General features: G+C 36.6%; 1 pseudogene; it reads left to right on the forward strand.

Annotated features, from left to right (window-relative positions):
* Positions 1 to 7607: 7607 nt before the first annotated feature.
* Positions 7608 to 22460, forward strand: part of LOC149202091 (uncharacterized) — a 63192-nt pseudogene continuing 48339 nt past the window's right edge.

Here is a 22460-nt window from a genome sequence, read left to right on the forward strand (position 1 = left end):
ACATTAGCTGTTGAACAGGCAACATGACTATAGCAAGAGGAAGCAATGTAAATAATTTAGCCTTATAACCTCCATCTCAGCCAAGTTTAACAATAATCAAAACTAGAAAACAACCTGTATTATACCTAACTGAAAGCATTAGATCACCACTAACCATAGAAGATGCTCTCGAATTTAAGGATCAAACAGAAGAAAACATTATTAATGCTTACACTAACCAACCAGAAGCTAGATCCCATCTAAAATGTCACATGATTGAAGCAGCATTCGAGAATGAAGTAGAAGAAGATCCCCTAAAAGATCAATCAAAACCAACCACCTTTGTTTATAACAGAAAAACCATAAAAATTGAGCTAGGAAAAACTTTGAATATTAACAAAAGCTTGATTGCTAACCAAGAGCAAAAGTTGGTTCAGCTCCTAAGAAAATATAAAGAAGCCTTTGCATGGGATTACCCAAACATGAAAGGAATTGATCCCCAGTTGTGTACGCACCACATCTATACAGAAAAGGATGCTAGACCCGTTTGCCAACCCCATCAGAGATTAAATCCTCATCTTAAGGATATTGTGAAAGTTGAATTGAAAAAACTTTTAGATGTAAACTTTATCTACCCAATATCTGACAGCAAGTGGGTCTCTCCATTAGTAGTGGTGCCGAAAAAGAATGGAAAGTGGCAGATATGTGTTGACTATAGAGAACTAAATAAAGCAACCCAGAAAGACCACTTTCCCCTTCCATTCATTGACCAGGTCTTGGACACATTGGCAGGGAAGAAATTATTTTCTTTCCTAGATGGCTTCAGTGGATACAATCAGATTCAAATTGCCCCTAAAGATTAGGATAAAAATACCTTTACCTGCCCTTGGGGAACATTTGCTTATAAGGTCTTACCCTTTGGGCTGTGCAATTCACCTGCCACATTTCAGAGGGCTGTACTCAACATTTTTTCAGATTTGATAAATGAAGGGCTCGAAGTGTATATGGATGACTTCACACCTTATGGGGATGAATTTGAGTTAGCATTACAAACATTAGAAAAAGTGCTGTAAAGATACATTGCCACCAGGCTCTGTTTAAGCCATGAAAAGTGTCATATGACGATGACAGAGGGACTCAACTTAGGTCATTATATCTCAACAGCTGGAATATAGTTAGATCCAACTAAAATTCAAATAATTTTGTGAATACCTACCCCTACCACACAAACAAAGGTACGCAGGTTTTTGGGATTTTCTGGTTATTATAGAAGATTTATAAAGAATTTTTCTCAGATTGCTGCACCATTATATGCACTAACAGGAAATATTGATTTCATTTGGACAGATAAATGTGACAGTGCTTTCAAGGATTTAAAAAGGCTTGTACCAATATCCCCAGTGCTAAGGGGCCCAAACTAGGATTTTCCATTCCAGATTTCATCTGATGCTTCAGACACAGCAATTGGAGCAGTTCTTCGACAAGAAGAAGACAAAAATCCATATGAAATATATTATATTAGCAAAAATATATCTCTTGCTGAATTAAACTATACTGTGATTGAAAAATAATTTTTAGCTGTAATATATGTTGTAAATAAATCTAGACATTATATAACTAGATATCCTATAGTTTTATATATAGATCACTCTGCCATTAAATATATAGCAAATAAACCTGTTACAAATGGAAGAGTGACAAGATGGTTGAATCTCCTACAGGAATTTGACATCACAATTAAGGATTGACCTGGAAAAGAGAACCCTGTAGCTGATTTTCTCTCACGAATGCCAAAGCCAGTTGACGCAGTAGCAGTTGAGGATCAATTTCCTGATGAACATTTATTTGTTGTTACTATCAGAACACAATGGTATGCGGATGTTGCAAATTACTTAGTAGTAGGCAAATTACCCAAGCACCTAATGCCTAATGAAAGAAAACAAATAGTGCAACGCAGTACCCGATTCTCTTGGATCGGAGGCTACTTATTCCACACAGGGGCAGATATGCACATTAGAAGATGCATCCCAGAAGATGAAGTGTTTGACATTATGAAAGCATGCCATGATGGTCCGTGCGACGGACAATTTGCAGACCATAGAACTGGTCACAAAGTCTTACAAACAGGCTATTACTGGCCCACTATCTTTAAAGATGCTAAAATTTTTGTTCAAGCCTGTGATAGATGTCAGAGGGCGGGATGCCCTAAACAATCTGATGAGATGCCTCTGAACATGAAATTAGTACTCAAGCCTTTTAAGCGGTGGGAACTAGATTTTATTGGTCCTATTAACCCATCATCGAATCAAAAAACATACATACTGGTTGCAACAGAATATGTTACTAAATGGGTTGAGGTAGAGGCGCTACCAAGAGCCACTGAGGATTCAATGATACATTTTCTTTTCCAATTATTTGTGCGATATGGCCTGCCGAGAGACATAATTACAAGTGGAGGACCGCAATTCGTAGGTAACAAGATTGCTGCAACATTGAGAAATTACCATGTTCTTCACAAAATTACAACTCCATACCACCAACAGGCAAATGGCCAAGTAGAAAGTACTAATAAGGTAATTGAGGCAATACTTACAAAAACAGTTGCATCACACAGACAAGATTAGGCTTCCAGATTTCCAAAAGCATTGTGGGCATACCGCACAACATGGAGAAATACCACGGGATATTCACCTTATCAATTAGTCTTTGGTAAATAATCCATCTTCCCAATCGAATTTGAGATTCAAACATTAAGAGCAACCCAGGAAGTGGGTTTGAATTTAAATCAATGAATTAGATGAAATAAAGCTATCTACTCTTCAACACACTGCACCAATCCAACAAAAGAGAGCGAAATGGCATGATGCCCTTATTAAAAATAAGATCTTCCACGAAGGAGATTGGGCACTCCTATACGATTCAAGGTTCTAGGATTTCCCCGGAAAACTCCAGACCAGATGGTTAGGACCGTATCAGATGCAAAAATTGCATGATAATGGCACCATTACATTGGCAACCATTGATGGATTTGGCTATTCTTTTAAAGTGAATGGTCATCGAGTGTGACTTTATCATAAACTACTTACCAGGTAGTCCTTTTGCCAACAATTATGAGAAGATTCCACCATGAAAATTCTCACTGAAGAGGATAACCCATCCTTAGCATCAATCCAATAAACAACTCTTTTGTTTTTTGAATTTTGTATATAGACTTTTCTTTCTATTTTGATTGTATAAACTGCACTTTTGAATAGATTTTTGTGTTGTTCCATTTAAGGAACAACTATTGTTCCTCTTAAGGAACAACAACCATTCCATTTAAGGAATAACAGTTTTCTCTTTATTTAATTTTTTTTCTATTCCATTTAAGGAACAGCTGTTGTTCCTTCTAAGGAACAACTTCCATTCCATATACAGAAAAAAATTCCCCTATATATATGATTTTCATGTTGTTCCATTTAAGGAACAGTTGTTGTCCCTCTTGAGGAACAACAGTTTTTCGTGTGTTTTCTTTTTTTTGTTCTTCTTAAGGAACAACTGTTATTCCTCTTAAAAAACAACCGCTGTTCCATTTAAGGAACAATAGTTTTGCATGTGTTTTATTTTTGCTGTTCCTCTTAAGGAACAACTATTGTTCCTCTTAAGGAACAATAGCCATTCCATTTAAGGAACAACAATTTTGCGTGTGTTTTCTTATTGCTATTCCATTTAAGGAGCAACTGTTGTGCCTCTTAAGGAACAACAACCATTCCATTTAAGGAACAACAGTTCCACGTGTGTTTTCTTTGTGTTGTTCCATTTAAGGAATAACTATTTTGTGGATTTTTTCTTTTTGCTATTCCATTTAAGGAATAGCTACTGTCCCTCTTAAGGAACAACAACCATTCCATTTAAGGAACAATAGATTTGCGTGTGCTGTTCCTCTTAAGGAACGACAGTCTCGCGTGTTTGTATTTTTGTTGTTCCATTTAAGCAACAACTGCTGCTCCTCTTAAGGAACAGTGGTCATTCCATTTAAGGAACAATAATCTCGCCTGTTTGTATTTTTTTGCTGTTCCATTTAAGGAACAGTAGTCTCGCGTGTATTTTCTTTTTGTTGTTCCATTTAAGGAACAATTGTTGTTCCTCTTAAGGAACAATTGTTGTTCCTCTTAAGGAACAACAATGGTTCCATTTAAAGAACAATAGTTTCGTGTGTTTCTTTATGATGTTCCATTTACATTTGTTTTCATTGTTCTGTTTAAGGAATAGTTGTTGTTCCATTTAAAGGAACAACAATTGTTCCATCTAAGGAACAACAGTTTGATAGGCGAGTGCTTTACGCTGTTCCATTTAAGGAACAATTGTTTTTCCTCCTAAGGAACAATTGCCATTCCTTCTAAGGAACAACAGTTTCATCATTATTTGTTGTTCCCCCGAAGGATCAGCACTTTCGCTTACGCCATTTGTTTTCCACTGTTCCTCTTAAGGAACAGTAGTTTCATGTGCAATTTTCTTATTTGTTTTTGTTTTTCCTCTTAAGGAATAGCAATTTTGTGTGTCGTTTGTCTTTCTGTTGTTCCTCTTAAGGAATAGCAGTGATTCCCTTTAAGGAACAAAACCATTTTTTGTGTGCATTTTTCTATTGTTCCTCCTAAAGAACAACACACTTTTTGACAAGTTTTTCTTGTGAATATTGTTTCACTCTTCATGATCCTTTGAAGGCAAGAATACAAACATATATGCAAGGATACAAAATTTAAAGGTTACTGGAATAAGCAAATCAAAGAGAAATTATCATCTTTAATGAGATTGCTTTAATTAGAAAAGGGAAGGACACAACTATCTCTATCACTTTGCTGTCCTTATTTTCACTATAATTCAAATTGATTGATTACTTGTACCATGCTGGTTCTTCCCTAATTCTCATAATTCTCTTTTCTTATTATCATTGAATAAGAATAAGGGCATATTTTCTTCTATTGATATGTTCAGACTTCTTCCACCATCCTTACTCTTAAGGAGTGTTGAGCCATCATCTATATATAAGTAGGAAGTACTATATAAAAGAAAAGAAAAAAGAAAGAAAGAAAAGTATATATATGTTTACTAACAATTCTATGATTTGTCAGATAGGGGACAGGGGGTCTCATTATGAGCCATCCTACCATGATCATAAGGAAGCAGTGAAGTGGCATTCCCACTATGGCCACCATACCAGGGATATGATCCAATGGACACATCAGAAAAATAAAAGTCCTTGGAATAGGAGGTCTCATCACAAGCCGGCTTGACCACCTTTCACTCCTTCCCAGTGAATGGCATTGTAATCCATTTGGTTACCAATCCAGCACAATGGCCTCCATTTTGACATCTCAAGGCACTTTCCTAAGTATACATAAAGGACCATGGTTCCAAAGGGTGAAAAAGCAAATCTGTCAAGGTTATAAACACCTGTGGGAAACAGAGCTATGCTGATGGTATTGGAGTCATATTTTTCAACATCAATAGTATTATAACCCTTGTCTTATTTCTTTATCTTTATTTCAAAAGAGATTATGTTCCCAATTCCTTTTGAACCTTTATGCATGAAATATCATGTAAAAAGTCAATCATGATGGTTTAAGTGGAATAGTGACTGCATAACATCTTACCTACGTCAGATGTCCTTTCCCCTTTTCAAATCACTCCATGGAATCTCTATATTTATTCATAATTCTCATGCTATACCTCGATTTTAGCAACTTGATATTTTTGTGATCTTGTCATCAATATGTACAGCTTGCCATTTTTACCACTATATGATTGTCATCAGTACGTCGTTCCTTCATTTAACCGGTTTAAAGCAACCTATCATTTTACAAGGGGGCACGGGTGACTTCTAAAGCACTTTTGCAAATGTGGTAGTCTTTTATTTGGTTGTACCGGGCTACATAATATCCCATAATAGCAAGTTTTTAACGGTATCTATGTTAAAAAAGTATTATCTGAATTTAACAATTTGTTGTTCCATTGCCGGCTCTGTGTATTGCTGTGTTACCTGTGAGAAAGCTAACAGTGTGTAGAATTCAGAAAAAAATGGGAGGACGATCAGTACGTAGTGAGCCACAAACATTAGTTATTTCCGATGCCACCCGAGAAATTATAGTACGAGCCGGATGGGTCGCATATTTTACACGACTGCAGCAACCCAATGAAACTGTGGCTATTGAATTTTTACAAAATTTGCAGGATGATCATTCTATAATAAGAGGAAGGCGAATGATAGTAACAGATGCATTAATAATGGATGTGTATGGATTACTAGTAGTCGGACCCATATGGATGCATAAAAAATTGAGGCTACAACGTGCCATTGCCACCTTTCAGGATGAGGGACAGAACTTGATTGTTAAAGGCAAAGGAGTTCAACCTTCATCTCTGGGAGAACCATGGATAGAGATGGCTAGAATCATTCAGAGCTATATCACATGCGACGGAAGAAAAGATGTGGTAAGACCACGCCACCTCAAATTATTAGCAGTTTTAAAACAATAATGTTTTGTAAACTTGCCTGCATATTTGAAATTCTTATTGCATGATGCTGCTCAAAGCATAAAGAAATCTCAGAATATAGAGATTGTTGTAAGTCATCATTGTTTAATTAGGTTGATAGTAAGCTACAACCTAGCCCAGCAACAAACCAATTGGGAAGAATTAGTGTTTACTATAGGGGGGGGTTAGCCTTACCTGCCCCAAAAAGGAAAAGGACTACCAACACAGTAAATAAACCACAAAAACATAGACGATATGCCGAGACAAGTCAAGGAACAACTGAAAACCTTCTGGGTAGCAGAAGCCAACCCTTAGAATTATCTAGCCTTAAAAATGAGCAACCCTTACAACACGTAGGAAGAGACATCCAAGAGTCAGAACTTGAGGAGGAAACAGAACATACTAGTGAAGAGGAGAGGAATGAAACAGAACTTCCCCTAACTCCCAACACAAGTCCACCACAAGATTTACTTCATGATGTTGAACTGGCCCAGATTTTGGCCAATATGAGTGTATATATACAGCCCGAAAGTCTGCTCAACCTCAATGTTGAAGCAGCACAATCAGAAGAAAAATCTACCCACAATAGGAGTATAGCAGAAGAAATAATTGGCGAAGTAGAAACAGGGGTAGAAGTCGCTAACGGGGAGGCAGACCAAATTAGGGATACCCCTCTATAAGAACCTAGTTAGGTCAATTTAAACACAAAAGATGTGGGCCAAACAGAGGAAATAGAAACCAGTCAGGGTAAAGACATAGCCCTTGAAGAACAAAACCCCAATGAGCAACCGAGCTCGGTAAGAGCAGAAACGATTAGTGAAATAGTTGTTCCTCCTAGAAAGAAGAAAATTGAAATTAAGAGGTTGAGAAAGGAACAAGAAAAGTTGCAGAACTTAGTGAAAAGACTCAGGCAAAAGATAAGGACATTAAAAAGAGGGAAAAATTCAAGTCGAACCCCTAAAACAGTGAATGCAACGATTCAAATTGAGTTTCATAGTACAAAGGTTACTGAGACTCAAACTGAGCACATATTCATTCAAATTGATAAGGAACAACGTGCGACTGTTACAGAAGCAACTTCCCAAACAGAGAATGTACATTTTTGTAATGTAGAAATGGAGGCAATACCCTCCAATAGCACAGACACCCAGATAGATATCCAAGCCAAAGATATTTTGATGTGCAATGACCCCTATATAACAAATCTTCAAGAAAATTTGGCACAGGCTCTGTTGACCATAGAAAGGCTTGAGGAAGAGACTGTTCCCCAACAAAGGTACCGGGAATTACAGAGGCAATTGCAGGATATCAATGCGTCAGAAAGCAAAGCCTTCAAGAAATGTCGAAGGGCAGAAGAAAGAACTGAGAAAATAATGATCAGACTGGAGGCAGTCATGCATCAAATGGATACTCTCTATTCCCTATACATGGATGTTTTAGCATGCAGGTCCCCTACCAAGAACTATGCTTTATTTTTGCTAGAAAGGTATTTACAGTTAAAAATTAAGGCTGTCAAGGCAAGGAAACCCATAGAATTGAAAATTGTTGAAGATTTCATAAATCGTTGTAAACACCATGGAGTGAAAGTTCAACGATTACTCTGTGAGTTTTATTTGCATCATTTTGTATTAGAAGAAGAAATGGAGAAGAATCCCAGCCCTTTTGTGGGGGATATACAATTTCAAGTTTTCATTTCATTTGCTGTCAACCAGTTGAAATGGTTCAAATCCCATAATACTTTCTAGAGGCAGGAAAATGGGTTGGACCTTTGGGTTAGGGGTGAACTGAAAAACCCACTACAAATGCTGGCCAAACACAAAGGTTTGATGCAAAAGGAAAGAGTAATCTAGGTATTGGGGCCCATTCACAAAGAAATTTTCCAACAGGGGGTAGAGTATTTTCTCTTTATCAAAGACAACTCCTTGGCAACAGCTAAATTCAGATGGACAGTTTCCAATCATAATGTGTAGGACAAAGAACTATTCAACTATAAAAAACTTTAAATTGGTTGCAGATCATTTTTTTACTTATAGCAACCTCATCTTGAGGGAAGGACCATATTAGCCAGGATGTCGATTTCGTATTCCTATTGTTTGGTATCCTGCAGAAGACTATAAAGCTATATATGAATTACCTGGAGGACAGACAGGACACATTTTTGAAACCTTGGCCAAGAATCATGGGTTTAGGCCACTTCATGACAATCCTTCTCTAGCCTATTCTTTGACTGCTTTGCACACAAACTAAATGGTTTTCATGAGGGCATGAAAAAGGGTAAGCAAGAGAGTATGTTGAATCATGGAAAAGGTATGCATATATTATTTATTTTATTATCCTTTTCTTTAGTTATATCCCTTCTACACCCTAAAGTGTTAATATATAAAAGGATTATGGCAAAAATAAGGAAATTATCTATCATCACGAGTTAGCTAACTGTTATCACGCCTTATGCAGGAAAAGGATGAAATGGAACAACTGTTGTTTCCTAGCCATGAAATAGCGTATAGGCAGCAAGCCAAGGATGGAGTGCGTAGTTATGGATAAGAACAAAGGAGATCACAACATCAGTACACAAACAGAAATTTAACTAAAGATGTAAGATTAGGGATCGTTGTTACTATTTTACCCTTCTTACTGCTTGGCCATTATAAAAGGTAGCAATTGTAAAGAGAATGGAAGGGGGAGGTTATTCAGAAATTACTATTGTATTTTTGCTTTGATCATCGACTCTCGTTGTTGAAACAGAGTGTGAACTGGCTGTAACTATTTTGCAAATGATCAATATATAATACAGTTGTTGTTCCTTCTCTCATACTGAAGTAATCCGGGGGTGTTCACTAGCGGCTAAGGGCCTGGCCCCAGTGGATTCACTTGTTGTTCCTATATCATTCTTTTACAACTTCTGTCATGTGATGGTTTGGTTTGATTTCCATTTATTGTAATCACATTGCTTTGCTATTTCGTATTCTCAGACTTTCTCTGTTTTACATGTTGCAGAAGTATTGATTCAAATTGTTATTCAATTACCTGTTTTAGTATTTCCTTGTTATTATTTCAGATTTAGTCATTTGAGTTTAGCATTCTATTTCCAATCTAGTAATTTAGTTCAGCGTGCTGTCTTGAGATTCTCCACTGTAAAGAGAATTGAATACTACTGTCTACGCTCTTAGACTGAGATCACTACTATTCAAATTAGAAAATACATTTTGAACATTAATCAGTTAAAAGAGAAATGAGTTATTGTTACTGTATTCTTGAATGATACTTGAATGAATGTTTTATTTGGTTTCATTAGCAAGTTAAGCTTTCTTTTAATTGTAATTCGAGTTCACTAAGTTGCATTCATTTACTCTTGTATTTGAAAGCACTGTATTGCAATTTAGAAACATTACTCTTATTTCGTAGCTAAAAGACAAAAACTTATTCAAATAGCAAACATAAAAGTATAACATGAAAATCACTAAAATGTTCTCCATAAGGCAATGTATAATGGTTATTGGTGATAGGAATGCATTTTCCATGGTAAAACAAAGGAGGGATGAGAAAAGTTTCTAAGGAAAGGGTAGTTTTGAGACTCAACATACGCCCATTGCAAGATTATTGCATGTCCCCATGCAATCCAAATTGTGAACTTCCTCCTCCTACTGCATTTGTTCTGATACTTTAGCCAAAACATCCAACTTCCTCTTCTTGCCTTTCTTTGCACCAAATGCCATCCTTGGCTTCCTCATGAGAAATCTGTACTTGAGGTTAATAAGTGCCCTATTTAGCTTCTTATTCTTCCTTTTTAGTTTTCTGTTCTTCTTGTGTCATAAACCTAAGTGTAGCATAGTGTTGTCATGGATAATCTTATCCAACTTATTCTGTTCCTTTAAGGCTTCATTTTCTCTTTGGATGTGCCTATTCAGAACTTCTAGCTCATAGATATCCTATTTAAGGGAGCTAGTTAAAGTTTCTTGTGAGGTGGCAGGCTGCTCTGGATTAGCTGAAGTCCCTAAGTCTAATGATGTACTCTTTTTCTCCAATGACTCTATGTAGTCATAGATTTGTTGTTGGACTGGATCAATGCCAGGAGAAACTCTTCTTGGGCTGCCCTCAAAGTTTTGTGGAGGAGAGTTCTATGGGCTTTGCTCATATGGAATATTATCAGGGGACTAAGATCAAGTTTCTTCCTCTAAATCTATAAATTGGGTATCTTTTGATTTCACTTTCTTCACTTTGCCCCAGAGTCTAGAACTCCTCCTTAAGTTTTGGGAGCCTATGATCTCTTCTTCTGTAACATATTTCCTCTTTCCTTTCTCCTTATCTTTCTTGATCCGTTCTCTGATTTTGGTTAGTCTTTCAAAAAACATTTGTTCATCCTCTTTAGATGATGAAGGTTTAGGAATATCCTTGTGGATTTCTTCAATCTTTTCTTTCATTTGTCTCCTCCGCTTAGTCTACTTTCTGATCTCTATTAATTTCTCAGAGATTGGTTCTTCTTCATCAATTCTTTGTGTTGAAGTTTCAGGGGTGTTTTGAATGGTGAGATTGGTCTTCCTTCTCCTACTTCTTTTAATAGGACTTCCCTCAGACAAATTTGGAGCATCTTGGAAGAAGTTCCTTACCAAAAAGTCCTCCTATGTATCCCCTACACTTCCTAAATGAAATTCAACTAAAATCTTCACTAGTCCATGGTGATATAGAGTGGTTTCTATTGATTCAACTTTCTTCTGAACATTAGTTACCATTCTTCTCAAACTATTCAACAGGAAAAATGGAAGATTGAGGGTTCCATTCTCTAGAAAATTCATTAACAGTCGTATATGATACACATACATAGAACCAAACCTCCCTTCGCATGTAATAAACTTTTTCAGAATTAACAACATGCTACTCCATTTGTTTTTAAGTGCAGAGATTGGAATCCCTTTTCTAAAAACTGAAGTGTCCATACCTAGATTTTTAAGAATGACCTTCCAGGATTCATCATGAAACTCTTTTTTCTTAAACCACCTTTCTCCTAGCCTTGGGAGTTCTGTTGCTTCAGCTATAAAGGATTCAGTAACTTCAAATTTGATGTCATCTATTTCCACTTCCATTCCATAAAATGACCTGGCAAAGGACTTAGTGATTTCCTTATGGTAACCATTGAATTTTTCAATAAAACACAACCAACCAGCCTTCTGTAACATTCCCTTCAGATGCAGATAACCTTCCATGTACTTCACCCACAATTTCTCTTGGAACACCAAAGCGAGTAAAGATGTCCTAAAAAAACTAACTACATATTTTTCGTTAGCAAAAAGTAACGCTTTGGCTTCTACCCATTTGGTGACATAACCAGTGCATACCAATATATACTTTTTTTGCTTAGATGGAGGATTAATTGGTCCAATAAATTCTAAAGCCCATTTTTCAAAGGGTTTGATAAGTACCTGAGTTTGTAATGGAATTTCATTTGAGGGAGGAGGTTTCCCTACCCTTTGGTAGCTGTCACTCCTTCTAACATATTCTTTGGCATCTTTGAAGATGGATGGTCAATAATATACCAAAGCAAGGATTTTATAGGTTGTCCTCTTGTCAGCAAAGTGTCCACCACATGTCTCATCATGACATGCTTTGAGAATATCAGGAATCTCATCTTCCCTGACACACTTTCTAACCATAAGATCTGGCCCTGTTTTATACAATTCGTTAGTGATCCATGAATATCTTGCACTTTCTTGAATAATCTTTCTTTTCTCTCTAGGAAACAAATGTGAAGGTAACTTCCCTGTAACCATGTAATTAGCAACATTTGAAAACCAAGGAGTTTGAGTAGTTACTGCAAAGAGATATTCATCAGGAAACTTATCTTCAACTAGAGAGTCTTCTTTGATATTTTGAATCCTGGACAAGAAATCAGCAATTGTGTTTTGTTTTCTAGGTCTATCTAGCACAGTAATGTCTAATTCTTGCAAAGTAAAAGCCATCTTGTAACTATAACATTAGTAATAGGTTTATTCATCAAATATCTAATTGCAGAGTGATCTGTATGAACAAAGGTTTCATAGCCTGTTATATAGTGTCTAAACTTGTTAATTGCATGAACAACAACTAAGAATTTTTTTTCAGTCACAATATAATTCAACTCAGTGGGAGTCAAATTCTTAATTTTATAGTAAATGGCATAAGGAATCAAATCTTTTTGTCCCAATACAACGCTCAGAGTTATATCTGAAGCATCTGTTGAAATATGGAAAGGAAGTTTCCAATTTGGACCTCTTAAAATAGGTGCTTTAGATATTTTTTCTTTCAAGGTTTCAAATGCTAGTTGGTAATCAGGATTCCACTTGAATTCACAATATTTTGTAAGCAATTTGAAGAGTGGAGATGCTATTTTAGTGAAGTTTTTTGTAAATCTTCTGTAGTATCCTGTAAATCCTAGAAAACTTCTAACATCCTTTTGGCAATTTGGAATTGATAACTTAGAGATGACTTCAACTTTAGATTTGTCAACTTTAATCCCATCTCCTGAAATGTGATGTCCTAAAACAATACCTTCTATAAACATCATAAAGAATTTTTCATGGCTTAGTGAAAGGTTTGTTTCTTTACATATTTTAAGGACTTTTTCCAAATTTTCCAAAGCTTCTTCAAATGAGTTTCCATAGTCTGTAAAATCATCGATATATACCTCTACACAATCATGTATTAGATCAGAAAAAATTCCTAATACTGCTCTTTGGAATGTTGCAGGTGCATTACGTAACCCAAAAGGATGTACTCGGTAGGAAAAAGTTCCCCATGGGCAAGTAAATGTGGTTTTATCCTAATCCTTAGGTGCTACCTGAATTTGATTATAACCACTAAAACCATCCAAGAATGAAAAATATTTCTTACTTGCTAATGTATCTAACACCTGATCTATAAAGGGCAAAGGAAAGTGATCTTTCACGATTTCTTTATTCAATTCTCAGTATTCAATGCACACCCTCCACTGACCATTCTTTTTAGGCACAATTACCAAAGGAGAAACCCATTGGCTATCTAAAATTGGGTAAATGTAGTTTACATTGAGTAATTTTTGGAGCTCTTCTTTCACAATTTCCCTAAGATTTGGATTCATCCTTCTATGAGGTTGTCTGATTGGTATACTATTTTACTCAATATAGATATGATGGATACAGGCCTTAGGATCAATGCCTTTCATGTCGGTGGACTCCCATGCAAATGCAACAGAATGTTTTTGTAATATTTTGGTTAGCTCTTCTCGTTGTAGTTTCTCCAAGTTTTTGTTTATGTTCAATGTCTTACCTAGAAAAATTTCAATTGTAGAGCTACCAAATTCTTCCATAGAATAGAGAGACATCTGCCTAGATGAAAAATATTCAACATTAGATTTTTCTTAGAATTGTGCATGATCATATTCTGAAGATGTTTCAAAATTTTACAGTGTATTCAAAATTTGACTATCTTCACTAATTTATGACATAGTAAAGAGTGGTTGAATATCATCAATCCATTCCTTGTCATCTATTTTTGTCATTGCTTTTGCTGGGGGATTCAAAGTAAATTTCTTTGTTGAATTACCATCATAAATATACATGTCACCAGATCTACAACTAATAAAAGCATTAACTTTGGCCAACCAAGGTCTTCCTAATATGAGTGGGTGTCCTCCTAGATTATTCTTGGGAGTTAAAATCATGAAATCAACAGGATATTCCCAAGAATCTAAGGAGACTGAAATATATTCTAGCACATCATTTGGTTTGATTATTGATCTATCTGTAAGTTGCATTAAGGTAGGTGTGTAAAGAAGGTTAGGAAGTTCAAGTTGCTTTGTAGTTTGTCTACTCATAATGTTTATTGCTGCCCCTAAGTCAATCAATGTATTTGGAATTTCAATCCCATTTATATGTGTCTTAACAAATGGACTTCCTGGATCCACATATTTCTGCATGGCAATCTTTCCCATCATGATGTCTGCTATCTTTCCTACCAGGTGAATTCTTTTTGTTTCTCTTGGTTTTCTTCCTAGACTTTTAATGCTCAACTCCTTTATTGTCTTGGCTAGAATTGGAATTTCTATAATGGCTTGTAACAAAAGAATTTTGACACAAACATTCTTCAATTCATCTAGAAAGTCATAATTGGGCAACAAGATTTGTTTTTCTACCCCTCTATCAATATGTAGTCTCTCAGGAAAAGGAGGTGTAGAAGTAGATGCTGCTTGCTCAATGATAGGAGTTTTGTTTATTGATTCTTTTTTTTTTCTTTTTCAATATTTTGGTTTTGGAGGGATGTTCACTTAAAAATTTTATTGACTTTTAGAGAATATTCTTCAGAAGTGTCTTGTTCTTGAATAACAATAGAAGGTTTTCCCTTTTCTAATATCCTTCTAGGTCTAAGTTGAACATCATTAAGATTTAGAGGAGTAATCATGTAAGTTGAAAATTGTTGTCCTACCATGTAAGCATTCTGAGGGTTTTTATTATTGGGGTTTGGTAATGGTTGGGTAGGTAGCTGATTTGGTTTCTGCTAAAATGGCAGTAAGAGTTGAGGATTTTGACTTTGTTGTGGAAATGGCAATGAAAGTTGAGGGTTTTGATTTGGAAGTTGTGGCTGCTGATTTTGTGGGGGAGGATAATTCTGATAGGATGAAGGGTATTGATAATATTGAGCAAATCTCCCATAAGGATTTTGTACCCCTTGTGTCCACAGTTGAGATTGATACTGAGATTGAGGTTTAGGCCAAGGTTGCTGCCAAGAATTCTAGTTTGGTGGGGGTTGAAGATACGTTAGATTGTTAAATCCTTGACTTTGTGGCCCTTGCCAAGGTCTTCTTGCTACAAAACAAATATATTTTGTAGAATTTGGGACTGTTTCCTCCTGAAAGACAGCCTTAAGACCTGGGATTGAAGGACAACCCTTGGTCTCATGACTTTCTGAACAAATCATACAAGTGTCTACAATTTTTGCATCTAAAGGGCATTCCCTTAGAGTGTGTTTCTTTCTGCATTTTGGACAAAAAATGGCTAAAGCATCCGCCTCTATTTTCTGCTTGTTTTGAATTTTAAAGGTGTCTAGTTGCTCACTAAGGATCCCTAAAATGTCAGTTTTAAACTCATCAAGCATATTGTCAATTTCTACCCTACTTACAAATCTAGTTACAAATTTGTTTGCTCTAACAAGAGAAGGATCTCTCGTCCCTTTTCCTGTTTTAGATTTCCCTCTTGAGAGATGAACACATAGTTCTGCTATGTCAATCAATGGAAGTTGAGAGATATCTCCATTCCCCATCATGTTAAGGATATCCATCCAATCATCTCTAATGACCTTTAACAAAGATCTTTCAAATTTTCTTCATCTAAATTGTTCATCTTTGCTCTTTTCAAATTATAGTTGAATCTCTCATGAAAATCCTCTAAGTTTTCATCCTCTTTTTGCATCATTTTGAACACCTCATCTTTATGATTGGTAGGCATACAATAATCCAAGTATCTATCCAAAAATGCCTGTTTCATGTTATTCCATGTTCTAATGGATTGAGTGACTAACCCCATGAACCATTTCAAAGCAGCCCCTTTTAGTGTTGAGGGAAACAATTTGAGTTTTTAAGAGTCTTCTAGATAATCATAAGTTTTGCACAAAACTTCAAACTCAGACAAGAATGTTTCAGGGTCCTCACTTCTCAACCCATAAAAGTTTGGGAGGACAGATGGTGAGATATTTTTCATTGTTGTATGTGTTTCCTCATCCAGTATAGGGAATCCAAATGAGTTATCTACTTTCCTATTTCCTTTGCCTCCTCCGTTATTACCTCTACCTCCTCCATTGTTTCCTCTACCTCTCCCTCTACCCTTTCCTCCAAACAATGAGAATTCTCCATCTTGTTCTTCTTCTGCCATTAAAGTTTCTTCATAGTTAGTATAGGGCTCAACCTACAAGGTTATTCCCTCCTCCTCTGGTTCTTCTCTTAATGGACCGTGAGAGGGAGTTTCTACTTTTTCTTCCTCACCAGGTATTCCTAGTTCTTCAACTACAATAGACTCTCCTGTGGAGATGAAAAAGGTTATCCCTGTTGTTGGAGTTTCAAATTTTTTCTCTCCTAGGACTATTTTGGTAGATGATGTAGGAGAATCTTCTGATTGAGTTTCTGCCCCTTGAATTCCAGGAATCCTATGGCTGGGAGTATGAGTTTGGGATGGAGGTGTGTCTTTTCTAACTCTTGGTGGAGTAGGTGGTGTTGTAGGAATCGAACTTCTACCCCTAGCTATAAATCTACCCCTAGAGTATCTTTCTCTATGCATGTCATTGTTTTGTTTTATTGTTTCCGTTTTTTTTTTATGAATGTAAGAGATAAGGCTACCTAGTTACACTTCCCTGGCAATGGCGACAAAATGTTTGGTAAATTTAGTGTCCTAAATTTTTCTACGTAAATTATCAATCCGGGTATCGTAAACTGATGAAGTGTAGTGCAATATATGTGCTAGATGACCCTTCTTACTTCAATTTTTTTGAGTTTTATGTTGTTTTGGGGTTTTGATCCTTTAATTCCTAATGATTAACAAAATCTTAAATCTACTTCTGCTAAGAATCCAAAGAAATGAAATGAGGACTAAAAGTGCTTTAAGCCAGATTTAGAAGTAAAGTTTAACCAAGAAAATGAAAATAGAGTTTCTATTTCTGCTCTTATTATTGTTCCAAATCATGAACTAAAAGAACTTAAAAATGAAATTACAACTACTATCTAATCAATTACAAAACCAAATCTAGATGAAACATTAAAACTAAAAGTGAGATTACAACTATCTATGATGGAAGCAAAACTAAAATGAAATACTCAAACTAAAAATGAGATTACAACTACTGTTTAGTCTATTGCAGAATCAAAACTTAATGAAAAACTGAAAATGAAATTGCAACAAAGCTAAATGAAACACTTAAGACTGAAAATGAAATTGCAACTAATCTACTGTGGAAACTAAATGAAGTGGTTAGTTACTTTGCTTCACAATTTTGGGAGAACAACATCCTTGTGATAACATTTTGAAGAATTCTTGTACTTCATTATTATAAGAGAAAATAAATACAAAAATGCAAAAAAAGAATAATTGTTGGGAATAATACTGAGAGGGAGGGGTGAATCAGTATTATCCAATCAGATACTTTTTCATTTTCATACTCAGATTCATATACGCTACTTTAGTTAAGGATATCCGTGTATATATGCAACTGTGTTAAATGCAATTAATGTACATCCAGTAAATTTTTGATTTAGTTAGTTCATCTTCAGTGAATGCATCAGAACATTATGAACAGTAAACAGGTGCAGTAAAATAGAACAGATCATCACACATAAGAAGCACACATGAACACCATGATATAAGGTGGAAACCCAATGTGGGTGAAAACCACCTGTTGCAATTCGTCTCTATCTTCCTTGAATAAGAAAATTCATTTTACAATAGTACTGGTGCAGTCTTATACCAGTACACAGGCTTCTACCTGCAGAAGGCTACAACCTTCTTAGTTCTTGTACTAGCCGATCCATTTACTAGTACGTAGGCACCGGCCTACTGAAGGCTCCAACCTTCACTCATTTTCCAGCTGCTCCTGGAAGGGAGCTACAACCCCCTGGCTCTTGTACTGGCCAATATGTTTACCAGTACGTAGGCGCTGGCCTAATGAACTCTACGATCATCCAGGGACCACGTTTCATACATTTTCATACTGGATCCATAAATACAAAACAATCATCACTGCAATACAATCATCAACTATACTTGCATCATCAATCTATGAATCACCCAATACTGAATCTCCGAAAACCCTGTCAAAAACACAGTCACTAGAACACATAACAGACAACAGAACTCTGCAACAATAACTAGATCCAACTGCCACTTCAAACATAATGCATACGCTACTATGATGAACCAAACCCGAATACATATGCTCTTTTACCAAAGCCAACCCGCGTACAGATCTCCAAATATTTACTCATATCTTTGGAGCTATTCCAGACATCAGTCATACCCAGATCATAACATTCATACAATAAACATGCGTCAATAGATCTAGTCTATCCATAATCAAACCATATAATCATAATCATTCCAAGCTTTAAGATCCCGTTCCATCATTCATCATCCTCCACATGAATGCAACCTTGGTCCAAGCCATAACCAACATTTGGATCTCACACTTCATCAGATATTCATCACTTGCCCACATCCCCTTCTTGGCCTAATGATCCTCTCCTTATATAGGTTTAGGCTTCTCTCAATACCATGGTCCAAAACCATGTTGAACTAATACCTTGGACCCACTACCTGGGGTTGACACTTCGGACCAAATACCATGGACTAATACCAAAATACCATGGACCAAATACCACAGACCAAAACCATGCTTTCCAACCTCTACACGCCTTTCCTTTTGTGAACCTGCATGTGTACATGTACGTGCCTTTTGTTCCACTAACTCGCATGTATACGCACTTTCATCAAGGTTAACCCACGTATACCTCTCTCTTTACCTTTTGCACTATGATCTGTCATCTAAGTGAGTTTCCATAAAGGAAAACACCTGTATCATACCTCTGAGTGAGTTGTCATCAAGGACAACACTTGTATCATAATGCCAACAATCTCCTCCTTTGGACTTGATGGCAACAACCACACCAAGTCACTCTCCCCCTTTGACATTAAGGGCAAAGGGCAGACCAAGATATTTTCTTCCTTGGTACACCTTCTGTTGTCCATACTCCCCTTGAGTACCTGCTGAAATCTCTAATTGAGCTCCCCCTTTGTACATGCCAAGATGTACCAATCCATTCATGCTTCCCCTGAGCACATGCAAGGTCTTTATAACAAAGACCAGCAATCCATTCAATACCAAGATAGTCATTAGCCACTATCATACATCATATATGATCCGCACCATAAGCATCAGCATCCAAACCTGCAATTACCATTCCTTTGATCAAACAGCAAGATGTATCATTTAGCCATATAAGCATCATCACCAAAGACTTCTCATCAAAATGCCAACAATGCATTATTTAAGTATATGCTCCCCCTAAACCTGTGCCATGCCATCATCAAAGAGTGACTGAACCATATCAGACTTTTGTACTACTGCTTTTCTTCAAAACATCATATACGCAACTGTGCAGCGTCTAACTCGCGTATATACGTGTCTTGTCTTCATGAAACAAGCATATGAGATTTAGAACACAAAGGTTCCACATTTTCAACTTCCTCTGAGTCTGTCATGTCTGTGTATACTACTATGCCACATATTTCTAGTTGTACTTCTTTTTTCTTCCATATCTTCAACTGTGATGATGTTTTCTTCTTTTGGTATGGTGCCCAAAATCTTCTCCTACATTCTTTTTCTACGTGTCCCAGCTTGTTACATGCATAACAACTTATATGTTTCATATTCCTTCTGTAGCAATCAATGGCTTTGTGACCAAACATATTGCAAGAAAAAAATATCCCTTGAAGTACTTGGAACATGATGATCTTTTTGTGTGATGGTCTTGAACCATTCTACTTCTGCATCTGGCTGCAACATGTCCAAGATTATGACATACATAACATTCAACATTATTCATCAGAGAAAATAATCGCCTATTACTTCCACTGTTAGGAGCTAAATATTTTATTTAAGGAATTTCTTTCATTTGATGGGGTTGTCTTCTCATCTCCTTATTGATCATTTTATATTTCTCATTAGAGTTCCTTATCTTACTTTGTGAACTAGATTCACCTTCAACAGATTCATGAAAACCAAGACCAGTTTTGATAGCAGGCGACCTTTGACTACTAATAATATCATCCAAGATCTTAGTACTATCTTGAAATCATAATATTTTATCTTTTTCTTCTAATTGAACTTTCAAGATATTTACCTCAACCTGATGTTGTTCTTCCTTTTCAGACATTGCTTCGTCAAAGTTTCTTCAAACTTTCTTCCTTCTTCCACTTGTTGCCTTAGTTTGAGAATCTCATTTTCTTGCTCTTCATTCAGCACCTGCAGCATTTGTCGTACTCTGGAGGCACATTCCAACTGAGATTTTAAGTTGATAATTTCTTCTTTGAGGGCACTCTCCCTTTTGCTAGGTAGATCTTGTTGATCTATGATTTTATCTGATGCTTCATTTGCGTGTCCATCTTCAATTTGAGGTGATTCGGGATATGAATACTTGCTTCCACTCAATAGTAGGCTGCCATTGTTCCTTTGAGTTATCTTCTTCTTTTGACGCACTTTCTTTCCCATTGTTCTACAGATCTCCTTCAAGTGATCAAGCTTCTACCAAAGGACCTGCTCTGAAACCAATTGTTGGGAATAATACTGGGGGGGGTGAATCAGTATTAGTCAATCAAATACTTTTTCATTTTCATACTCAGATTCGTATACGCTACTTTAGTTAAGGATATCCGCGTATATACGCAACTGTGTTTAATGCAACTAGCGTACATCCAGTGAACTTTTGATTTAGCTAGTTCATCTTCAGTGAATGCATCAGAACATTATGAACAGTAAACAGGTGCAGTAAAACAGAACAGATCATCACACATAAGAAGCACACATGAACACCATGATATAAGGTGGAAACCCAATGTGGGTGAAAACCACCTGCTGCAATTCGTCTCTATCTTCCTTGAATAAGAAACTTCTTTTTACAATAGTACTGGTGTAGTCTTATACCAGTACGCAGGCTTCTACCTGCAGAAGGCTACAACCTTCTTAGCTCTTGTACTAGCCGATCCATTTACTAGTACGTAGGCACCGACCTACTAAAGGCTCCAGCCTTCACTCATTTTCCAGCTGCTCCTGGAAGGGAGCTACAACCCCCTGGATCTTGTACTGGCTAATATGTTTACCAGTATGTAGGCGACGACCTACTGAACTCTACGATCATCCAAGGACCACGTTTCATACATTTTCATACTGGATCCATAAATACAAAACAATCATCACTGCAATACAATCATCAACTATACTTGCATCATCAATCTCTGAATCACCCAATACTAAATCTCTGAAAACCCTGTCAACAACACAGTCACCAGAACACATAACAGACAACAGAACTCTGCAACAATAACCAAATCCAACTGCCAATTCAAATATAATTCATATGCTACTATGATGAACGAAACCCGCGTACATACACTCTTTTACCAAAGCCAACCCGTGTACAGATCTGCAAATATTTACTCATAACTTTGGAGCTGTTCCAAACATCAGTCATACCCAGATCATAACATTCATACAATAAACATGCGTCAATAGATCTAGTCTGTCCAAAATCAAACCATATAATGATAATCATTCCAAGCCTTAAGATCCCGTTCCATCATTCATCATCCTCCACATGAATGCAACCTTGGTCCAAGCCATAACCAGCATCTCCATCTCACACTTCATCAGATATTCATCACTTGCCCACATCCCCTTCTTGGCCTAATGATCCTCTCCTTATATAGGTTTAGGCTTCTCTCAATACCATGGTCCAAAACCATGTTGAACCAATACCTTGAACCCACTACCTGGGTTTGACACTTCGGACCAAATACCATGGACTAATACCAAAATACCATGGACCAAAACCATGGTTTCCAACCTGTACGTGCCTTTCCTTCCGTGAACCTACGTGTGTACGTGTACGCGTCTTTTGTTCTGCTAACTCGCACTTATATGCACTTTCATCAAGGTTAACCCGCGTATACCTCTCTCTTTACCTGTTGCACTATGATCTATCATCTGAGTGAGTTGCCATCAAGGACAACACCTGTATCATACCTCTGAGTGAGTTGCCATCAAGGACAACACTTGTATCATAATGCCAACACTCATTACATAAATGAAGTATTCCACCACTTAGTTTAAGATGAACCATCAACTAGAAGGGATTTTTAGAAACATTCACTTACAATATGAGTCACTAAACTAATAAATAAAATGGCAAGACAGAAATGGCACTG

The sequence above is a fragment of the Pinus tabuliformis genome, chromosome 2_1 (assembly GCF_031772625.1).
Source record: "Pinus tabuliformis cultivar Carrire ecotype Pingquan chromosome 2_1, CPIR1, whole genome shotgun sequence".
NCBI lineage: Eukaryota > Viridiplantae > Streptophyta > Pinopsida > Pinales > Pinaceae > Pinus > Pinus tabuliformis.